Below are 9,879 nucleotides of genomic sequence, written 5' to 3' on the forward strand. Positions count from 1 at the left end.
GTGTGGGAAACCACGGGGCTTATTTCCCTTTTTTTTTTTCTTCAGGTTTTGCTCTTATTTATTTATTTATTTATTTATTTATTTATTTATTTATTTATTTATTTATTTATTTATTATTTTACAACACCATTCAGTTCCACATAATAGCCACAGATTCCCATGCTCTCCCCCCGCCCCCTCCCCCTCCCCCCAGCCCACCCCCCATTCCCACCTCCTCCAGATCAAGGTCTCCCCCGAGGACCGGGATCGACCTGATAGTCGCAGTCCAGGCAGGTCCAGTCCTCCCCTCCCAGACCGAGCCAAGCGTCCCTGCATAAGTCCCAGGATTCAAACAGCCAACTCATGCAAGGAGCCCAGGACCCGGCACCACCGCCCAGCTGCCTCCCAAACAGATCAAGCCAAATGACTGTCTCACCCATTCAGAGGGCCTGATCCAGTTGGGGGCCCCTCAGCCTTTGGTTCATAGATCCTGTGCTTCCATTCATTTGGTTATTTGTCCCTGTGCTTTATCCAACCTTGGCTTCAACAATTTTCGCTCATATAAACCCTCCTCTTTCTCACTAATTAGACTCCCAGCGCTCCACTAGGGGCCCAGCCGTGGATGTCTGCATCCAGATTCCTCAGACCTTGGATGGGGTTTATGGCACAACTATCAGGGTGTTTGGCCATCCCATCACCAGAGTAGGTCAGTCCCGGCCGTCTCTCGACCATTGCCAGCAGTCTTTTGCGGGGGTATCTTTGTGGATCTCCGTGGGCCTCCCTAGCTCTCTGCTTCCTCCCCTTTTCATGTGGTCTTCATTTACCCTGGTCTCCTATTCCTTGTTCTCCCTCTCTTTTCTTGATCCAGCTAGGATCTCCCGCTCTCTTTCCCTCGACCGTTGCCCTTCATTGGTCCCACTCATGTCCAGGCTGTTCATGTAGATCTCATCCATTTCTCCGTGTCTTTCTAGGGCTGGAGAGATGGCTCAGCCGTTAAAGGCTAGGCTCACAACCAAAAATTATTTCCCTTTTTCAACCATTCAATCAAGAGGTGATTTTGATCTTGAGGCAGAGCTGACATCTCAGCAGGTCTCATTCAGGTCAGAAGTGGATTCACAGGAATGGGCTCCCCGGGTCATAATTGTGGGGCATTTCTAAGCTGGTTACACGTAACAGTTCTTTGTCTTGTAGTCTCATTCCTAAAGTTTGGACATGGATTGGCTATGCTCACCCCCTCAGGCTGCCAGGCTCTTGGGCCCCCCATGTTCCACAGGAACGAAGCATTCTTTGCCTGCCCATCCTGTGCTTATCAGTAATTTCAGCCCTGGGTTGAGAGTCTCGAGACACCCCACCTCTTCCTTGTTAGATAACTCTGCTGTGCTCCCTCAGGAAAATCACCGAATTTCCTGCAGTTAAGGTTGGGAAGTATCCTAGTCATCTTTGGGTTTTTTGTTTTTATTTTTGTTTTTTAGTTAGTTTGTTTGTTTTTGGTTTTTCGAGACAGGATTTCTCTGTGTAGCTTTGCGCTTTTCCTGGAACTCACTCTGTAGCCCAGGCTAGCCTTGAACTCACGGAGATCCGCCTGGGATCAAAGGCGTGCGCCACCATGGCCTGACTCTAGTCATCTTTGTATCTTCAGCTTCCAACAAAGAACTGGCCCATGGAACAAAATGAGTAAACGTGGATCTTCCAACTGTGTTAATAATCCTCATCACTCCTCACAGAATTTAACTCAGGAACTTAAACTCATGTTTTTTTATTAACAATAATGCCCAGAAGTCAGTAGTAAGTCCCGGTCACCCCAGCCCGGTGAATGGAGAAATGAAGGATGTTTCATTTTCATGGTCTCCAGGAAAGACAGGCTCCTACTCTAGACCTATGGCTGTAGTGATCCAGCGGTGGAGAAGGTCGTCCAGCCAGGCCTGGGCAGCAACGTGATTGTTAGAGATGATGCAAAGTGGCTGCCGTGGGGGATCTAAAGGAGACTGATTCTCAAAGCTCAGTGGCTCTGCCCTGTGCACCTCCTGATTCTGTCTCAGCAACAGGTCACACTAGCCATTGGCAATGAGCAAAAGAAAGGAGTTGTCACTTGAAGAAGTTGTCAGTTGTGACATCCGGGAGTCCAAGCTCTCCTTTGAGGAGCCTAGATTCTGAGCACTGGGACTAAGCTCTCCCTGGTTCCTGGGGTGCAGGTCACCACTCACTGTTGGTCTGGGTTAGCATTCAAGGGGGACCTGAACCAGTCTATTAGTAGGAGGCAAACTCTATTCAGATCAGTACGGGGTTGAGATGAGGGCAAAGTTAGGGGGCAGAAGGAAAGAACTTAGCAGATCTGGGGAGGGGGGCTGTGGTTTACGGGTGTGTCTCTGAAAGGCCAGGCATGCTGGGAGTGTCAGCCAGGTGATCAGCTTAGAGGGATGATCTGGATTAATCCTCATAATCCCAGAGGTTAGGACTCAGCCTCACCCCCAATCCTATCCCAGAAGATCATCCTTTTTTGAGGACTGATGCAGCCATTTATCCCTCTTTAGCCTGATTTCTAAATGCTCAGAGCAACCATTAAAACATTTTTAAAATGAGCATTTGCAACATGCAGAAAAGTAAAGTTCAAAGACTAATGTAACAAACGTGTGCACACCAGACTGTTCATATCGTTTGATTTTTCATGGGATACCGGGGAGCGAACCTTGGACCTAGTGCATGGTAGGCAAGTGCCCTCCTACCCAGCCATTCTTAAACTTTACTTTGAAACAAATTGTATATTTTTATTAATTCTTTGAGAATTTCATACAATGTATTTTGATTCTGTTTCCTTCCCCCAGTCCTCCGTGTCCACCCTCTTCACGCTCACCTCACTACTACCAGCTTTGAGTTGTCTTTCTTCATTTCTTATTTTTTTTTTTTTTTTTTTTTTTTTTTTTTTTTTTTTGGTTTTTCGAGACAGGGTTTCTCTGTGTAGCTTTGCGCCTTACCTGGAGCTCACTTGGTAGCCCAGGCTGGCCTCGAACTCACAGAGATCCGCCTGCCTCCGCCTCCCGAGTGCTGGGAATAAAGGCGTGCGCCGCTGCCGCCCGGCCATTTCTTATTTTTTTAATCGAGTCCATTTTGTATTGCGCTCCTACCCTCGGGAGCCGGGCCTGTCCTGGAGTGTGGTTGGCCTACCAGGGGGTCACATCACTAAAGAAAACTGAATTTCTCTCTCCCAGAAGTAATTCTGGTTTTTACAGCTGTATTTTACATTTGCTTGTTTGGAGGCGCACGGGCATCCTGTACATCTCCATCTGTGCAGCACGCGTGTGAAGTGCCAGGAGTGGAGTTACAGAGGGCTGTGAGCTGCCATGTCCGTTCTGGGGTTGAACCCCGGTCTCCTGGAAGAGCAGCCAGTGATCTCATTCACTAAGCCATCTCTCTGGGACAATTACTATCCTGCCGAATTTGATTCTGAGGTAGGTAAGCACAGAGAACAGTGTAGCAACTTGGGACCCTGTTTGGGTTTAGTTATGTACCCTCCTCCCTCCCTCTTGTGATGTGCTTGGCAGCCTGGTTCCTTCACCTGCATGTATTGTGTATACACAGCCCTCTTCACACAATGCACCTGCAGCCGTGGACCCCTACCTACATCAGGGTACACACACACCACTCTTTGAACAGCAGTTTAAGTTTCTCCATCCCGGGCTGAAGAGATGGCTCAGAGGTTAAGAGCATCAACTGCTCTTCCAGAGGTCCTGAGTTCAATTCCCAGCACCCACATGATGGCTCACAACCATCTGTAATGAGATCTGGCACCTTCTTCTGTATACATAATAAATAAGTAAATAAATAAATAAATCTTAAAAAAAAAGTTTCTCCATCCCTAACAACTATCCAGTGTTTTATTCAAATGGATTCCCAATGGGGCTGGAGAGATGTCTCAGCTGTTAAAGGCTAATTTTACAACAACAATAAAAGGCAAATATATTCCCAATACATCTGAGTAGAAAGAACAGAAAGACAGTCCGACCAGAACTGGGCTTTGGGTGTGTGCCCACAGAAAGGTAAAACTGTGTCCTTGAGTAAACTTTTAGGGAGAATTCTCTATTTGTCATCTTATGCCTATGTGTAATTGGGTGCCTCTATAATTAAAATCAGATGCATTATGGAAAGGGGTATGTGAAAAATAATTATATGACCTAACCTATTAATCAAAACAGAGAGCTACTCTGATTATGCACTTTAGTGACTAAACTCCTCTCGAACCCCATAAAGGGAAGCCTCAAGTCATAGTTGGGGTCCTTGAACTGTCTCTCACCCTGTGGGCCACTGATCCCATGGATTTCCTTCTGATCCATACTGTTTGCTTTGCTTTTGAATAAAGTTTCCTTGCTGCTTTGAAGATCTGTGTCAGCCCTTATTTAATTAGCAGACTGGAACCTGGAAAAACCCAACCCTGACCATCCTGGGTTTGAAAGTTGTCCTCTAGGGCTGGAGAGGTGGCTCAGAGGTTAAGAGCACTGACTGCTCTTCCAGAGGTCCTGAGTTCAATTCCCAGCAACCACATTGTAGATGGCTCACAACCATCTACAATGAGATCTGGTGCCCTCTTCTGGCCTGCAGGGATACATGCTGTATAATAAATAAATAAATCTTTAAAAAAAAAAAAAAGAAAGTTGTCCTCTAGCCAGGCATGGTGGTGCGCGTCTTTAATCCCAGCACATGGGAGGCAGAGGTAGGCAGAGCTCTGTGAGTTTGAGGCCAGCTCTGATCCATAGAGCTAGTTCTGAAACAGCCAGGGCTACACAGAGACACTCTGTCGACACTCTGTCTCAAAAAACCAAAAGAAAGAAAGTTGTACATATATATTCACAAAAATTGCATAATTTTGATTTGTGTGGTTTAGAAATCTGTCTAAACAATGTTACATTGTCCACCTTCATCTGCAGACCTTAGCCTTGTGGGTATCCATGGTGTATCCATACAGCTGTATTCATCCTCTAGTGGCCCTTTGAGCTGCTTGTAGTTTCCATAGTAAAGTGAATGTTGCAAATGGCAATTCTGTATCTGCCTTCTTGGCACTGCGTGACTGTGTCCCAAGGGCAGATACACAGAAGGGAATTTCTGGGTCACGAAATAGGTGCTTCTAGATTTTACTAATTGTAGCCAGATTACTCCATAAAGTAGTTGGGCCAATTTAAAGGCCACAGTTTGTGGCCTTTATTTCTTCATTTCCCAGATGCCGCTCGTATAAAAACTGCTCATTCTAGTCTCCTTGTACATTTTTCTACAATTTTTTTTGTCACTTCCTTTTTCGATTTGTTTTGTTTTTGAGATGATCTCAAAAACCTTGGCTAGCCTAGAGCCCGCTCTGTAGACCAGGCTGGCCTCGAACTTACAGAGACCTGTCTGCCTCTGCCTCCCAAGTGCTAGGGTTAAAGGTGTGTGCGCCACCACACTGAGCTATGTTCTTTGATCCTTAAGTCTGCAGTCACCATGCTTCTCTAGCAAAAGGAAGTGGCTTAGCACATGCCAGCAATCTTCTCTCCCGGTACCCGTATTTCAATCTGGTATTTTTGGGTTCAACTTGTTTCTGAACCCACTAAGACTGTTCACCACCATCATTGTCTGTAGTCTACCACCATCCCCCTCAGAACGTGGTTTGTTTAGATTCACTTTTTTCTTTTTCTTTCTGGTTTGTTTTGTTTTGTTGTTTGTCTTATGTTAGGACTGGAGCCCTAAGAATGACCTTGAACTTCTGATCCTCCTGTCTCCATCTCCCAAGTGCTAGGGTTCCAGGTGTGCCCCACCATACCCAGTTTATGCACTAGAACCCAGGCTTCCTGCAGCCAAATCCTATAATCTTTTTCCTTTAAATCTCTACCAACCGGGCCCCAAATGTATCTCCAGCCTCACCGATGTGCCTATCAATTCCTCTGTTCACTTTTGCTTGCATTCTGTTCCTTCTTGTTTCTGTTTCCTTTTTATGAAGTATATCTATTTGCAGCATGTCAGTGAAAGTCGTTGACTGGCAATTATTCTCAGTCTTTCTCTTAAAATGCCGGGATTTTATACTCCTTAAATGGAAGTTAGGTTTGAATAGATTTTCCTTTCTTGGACCTTTTGTTTTGTTTTGCTGTCTGTTTTTTTTTTTTTTTTTTTTTTTTTTTTGAAACAAGGTCTCACTCTGTAACCCACACTGGTGAGGAACTTGCTAGGTAGCCCAGGCTGGCCTTAAACTCCAGAGCTGGCTCTGTGGACAAAATACTGTGTAAGCATGAGACCTGAGTTTGGATGCTCAGAACTCACTTAAAAAGCCGTGTGTGGCAGCATACAACCGTAACTCTAGCCCTGGGAAGTAGAGACGGGAATTGAATCCCAGAGACCTGCTGCTCAGCTAGTCTAGTCAAAATGGCAAGCTCAGGTTCAGGGAAGACCCTGTCTTAGAAAATAAGATGAAAAGAAATAGAAGACACTGGACAACAAACAACATCTGGTTTTCATGGCATACACACACACACACCACATACACACACACACCACACACACCACATATACATATATACACACACACCACATACACACACACCACACACACACACACACACACATACACACACACCACACACACCACAAACACACCACACACACACACCACACACACACACACACACACACAACCACACACACACCATACACACACCATACACACACTACACACACACACACCACACACACCACACACACCACACACCACATACATACATACACACACACTACACACACACACCCCACACGCACACCACACACACACCATACACACACTACACACACACCACACACACACTACACACACACTACACACACACCACACACCACATACATACACACACACCACATACACACACACACACACACCACCACCACCACACACACACACACTACACACACACACACACACACACACACACACACACACACACACACACACGCCTACCAGCAACAGCTAGGTATTTTCCTTTCTAGCTGATTTTAAGATCTTCCTTTCTCTTCGTTTCTATAGTTTTGCCACCCTCCTGAGCTCAGGATTCTTCAACCTGAGGCTTTATGTCTGGATTTGAGTCTGGGAAATTCTCTCTCTCTCTCTGAGACAGGGTTTCTCTGTGAAACAGTGAAACAGTCCTGGCTGTCCTGGATCTCACTCTGCAGACCAGGCTGGCCTTGAACTCACAGAGATTCACCTGCCTCTGCCACCCAAGTGCTGGGATTAAAGGCGTGCGCCACCACCCTGCTTTGTGTCTTTTAACTGTTCTTTCATAGCTCCTCATATTATTTTTCTACTTGCTCACATTTCTGAATGATTAGTTGTTGTCCTTTTGGTTTTTTGTTTTTGTTTTTTGAGACAGGGGTTCTCTGTGTAGCTCAGGCCACCTGCCTCTGCCTCTCAAGTGCTGGAATTAAAGGCCTGTACCACCACCGCCCAGCGATTCCGAATGGTTTGTATTAGCTCTGTCTTCCAGTTCACCAGTTCTCTCTGAGTCTAATCTGTTTGGCGCATTGTTGCCCCACCCCACATGTCCACTCTCTCTTCTCTCTGTTTTTTGATGGGGTCTTGTATCGCAGGCTGGCCTGATACTCCTCAGGTAGCTGATGATGACCTTGAATGCCTGGTCCTTTTGTCTCCACTTCCTGATGCTGAGATTACAGATGTGCACCACCATGGCTTCGTGCATGCCAGGCAATCTTCCTCCCCAGCCTTTTTTAAGATTTCTTTTGTGTGTATGTGTGTTTTACCTACATGTATGTCTATGCACCATGTGTGTGCCTAGTTCCTGTGGGAGCCAAAAGAAGGTGTTGGATCCCCTGGAACTGGGGTTACAGACAGTTATAAACTGCCATGTGGGTACTAGCAATCAAACCCAGGCCCTCTAACCACTGAACCATCTCTCCAGCCCCCTGTTTTTCATTTCTTAATGTCTTATTTTGTTCCCCCAACAATCTCCTTATAATCATTGTTATTTTCATTACAGCCCACTTTCTTGTCTTAATCTTTACTATTTAAAGTGTACTTAGTACATAGTAGTTTTCATGTTGCGTCATCCCAGGGTATTTGTTTGTTTGTTTTTGAAACAGGGTTTCTCTGTGTAGTTTTGCTGCCTGTCCTGGATCTCACTCTGTAGCCCAGGCTGGCCTTGAACTCACAGAGATCCGCCTGCCTCTGCCTCCCGAGTGCTGGGATTAAAGGCGTGCGTGTGCCACCGCCGTCCGCAGTCATCCCAGCTCTTGGAGCACTCTTGTTTCCTATGTCCCTCAGGAGGAATTACCTGATGCAATAATTTCATTTCATCTGGGAGTCACCCCAAAGCTGGTGACAGGGCACTCTTAGTGGGCCCTGGACACGATGGACCGACTAGTACGGACCCTGAAGAAAGCAGCTCCACATGCAGGTGATGAGTCCAAAGCAGTGATTAGGGGCCACACATGCAAATCAGGCTGCTGATCATCCTCAGGACAGACCGTGAGGTGAGGGATGCTGCCTGGGTGTGTCCACAAAAAGGGGTTCGGCACCGAGTAATGGAAGGGCCTCAGGAATGGCTGCAGACAGAGTGAGTTTGGTTGTCTGGCAACTTCTCCATTATTTTTAATTTATTTTTAGTTTTGACAATTTCATACATGTATTTAATGTGCCCTGATCATATCTACTCCCCACCCCTCCTCCCGTCCCCACAGCCTCTGCCCCAACATGTCCCTAACTTTATATCTAAAAAAAAAAAACAAAAAAACAAAACCTCATTGAGTTGAATTAGTGTTCAGTGTGTGCATGGGTGTGCCCCCTCCCCATGGAGCATGGGAGGGACCCCATGCCAGAACAAAACTGGTTTTCCTTCCCCCAGCAGCCACCACCTGCCAGTAGCTGGTCAGCTAGGTGTGGGGCCAGGAGTCCCACCCCGACTGGCCGCGTTTGAGCGACCACCTGAACACTTGTACCAGTGCCTGTGGACGGCCGAGTCTGTAGGAGAAATGCACAGCTGGCTGCGGATCGGTTTTCTATGCAGCTCGTACGTCTTCTCGTTTAGAAGAAGTAGAAGAAACTGGGACTCCTACACAAACCACAGTGTTGCTTGTGGTGGCTTCAGTAGTTTTCTTTCCCGTGCTCACTCTCTCCATCCTCTCCTCTCCTTCTTTCCCTTTTTATCTTTCTTTCTTTTCTTTTTTGGTGAAATTCCCCCATATACCCTGGCTTATTGAAACATCTCTGTAGAACTTTCTTGCTTCAGTGTGGTTATGTGGCATTTCTAGGAATTCCAAGGGTCAGGAACCAGGTTTTCATTTTGTCCTTTAGTTAGGTCCCCAGCACCATGTAGATGACTTAGACAAGGCTCCTCTCACACAGGACTCCCAAACAGATGCCTGGAAACCATGTTTGTCCAGTCTGACCACGTGGACACCACAGACCAAGACTCTGAGGTGGCTGACAGCTGCCATCAAGATCCTTTAGTCATACATCTGGCCTGAGCAGGCAGTGTGTATGGCAGCCGGCCAAGGGAGAACAGAAAAGAATAAACAGGGCTCGTCCGGGATTTGAACCCGGGACCTCTCGCACCCTAAGCGAGAATCATACCCCTAGACCAACGAGCCACTGGTGGTTGCCCCTGGCCAGATGTGTCCTCTCTGCCACATCATCATCATTAGAGGCAGCGTTGTGGTTCCTAGGAGCAGTTTCTCTGCTTCTCCAAGGTTGGCTCCCAGCCCAGGCAGGCAGTGCTCCAGCAGGCCTTGCTCCTGGGCTCTTCCCTCAGCCACACAGCCACTCCTCTGCCTGGGGCCCCATACGGGGCTCATTCTTCCAAATGCATTGGTGGAAGAAGGCCAGGCCCCAGCAGGCACCTCTTCTCCGGGTAGCCCCGGGGCTGACTAGGCCTGTCTAGG

At 46.9% G+C, this 9,879-nt stretch overlaps 1 non-coding gene across 1 annotated transcript; it reads right to left on the minus strand.

The window, feature by feature from the left end:
• Nucleotides 1-9,516: 9,516 nt before the first annotated feature.
• Trnap-agg (transfer RNA proline (anticodon AGG)) lies at nt 9,517-9,588 on the minus strand. Its single transcript has one exon. It is a non-coding gene; the product is annotated as a tRNA-Pro (tRNA).
• Between the last annotated feature and the right edge of the window lie 291 nt (nt 9,589-9,879).

This window comes from Peromyscus maniculatus, chromosome 3 (assembly GCF_049852395.1).
Source record: "Peromyscus maniculatus bairdii isolate BWxNUB_F1_BW_parent chromosome 3, HU_Pman_BW_mat_3.1, whole genome shotgun sequence".
Taxonomy (NCBI): Eukaryota; Metazoa; Chordata; class Mammalia; order Rodentia; family Cricetidae; genus Peromyscus; species Peromyscus maniculatus.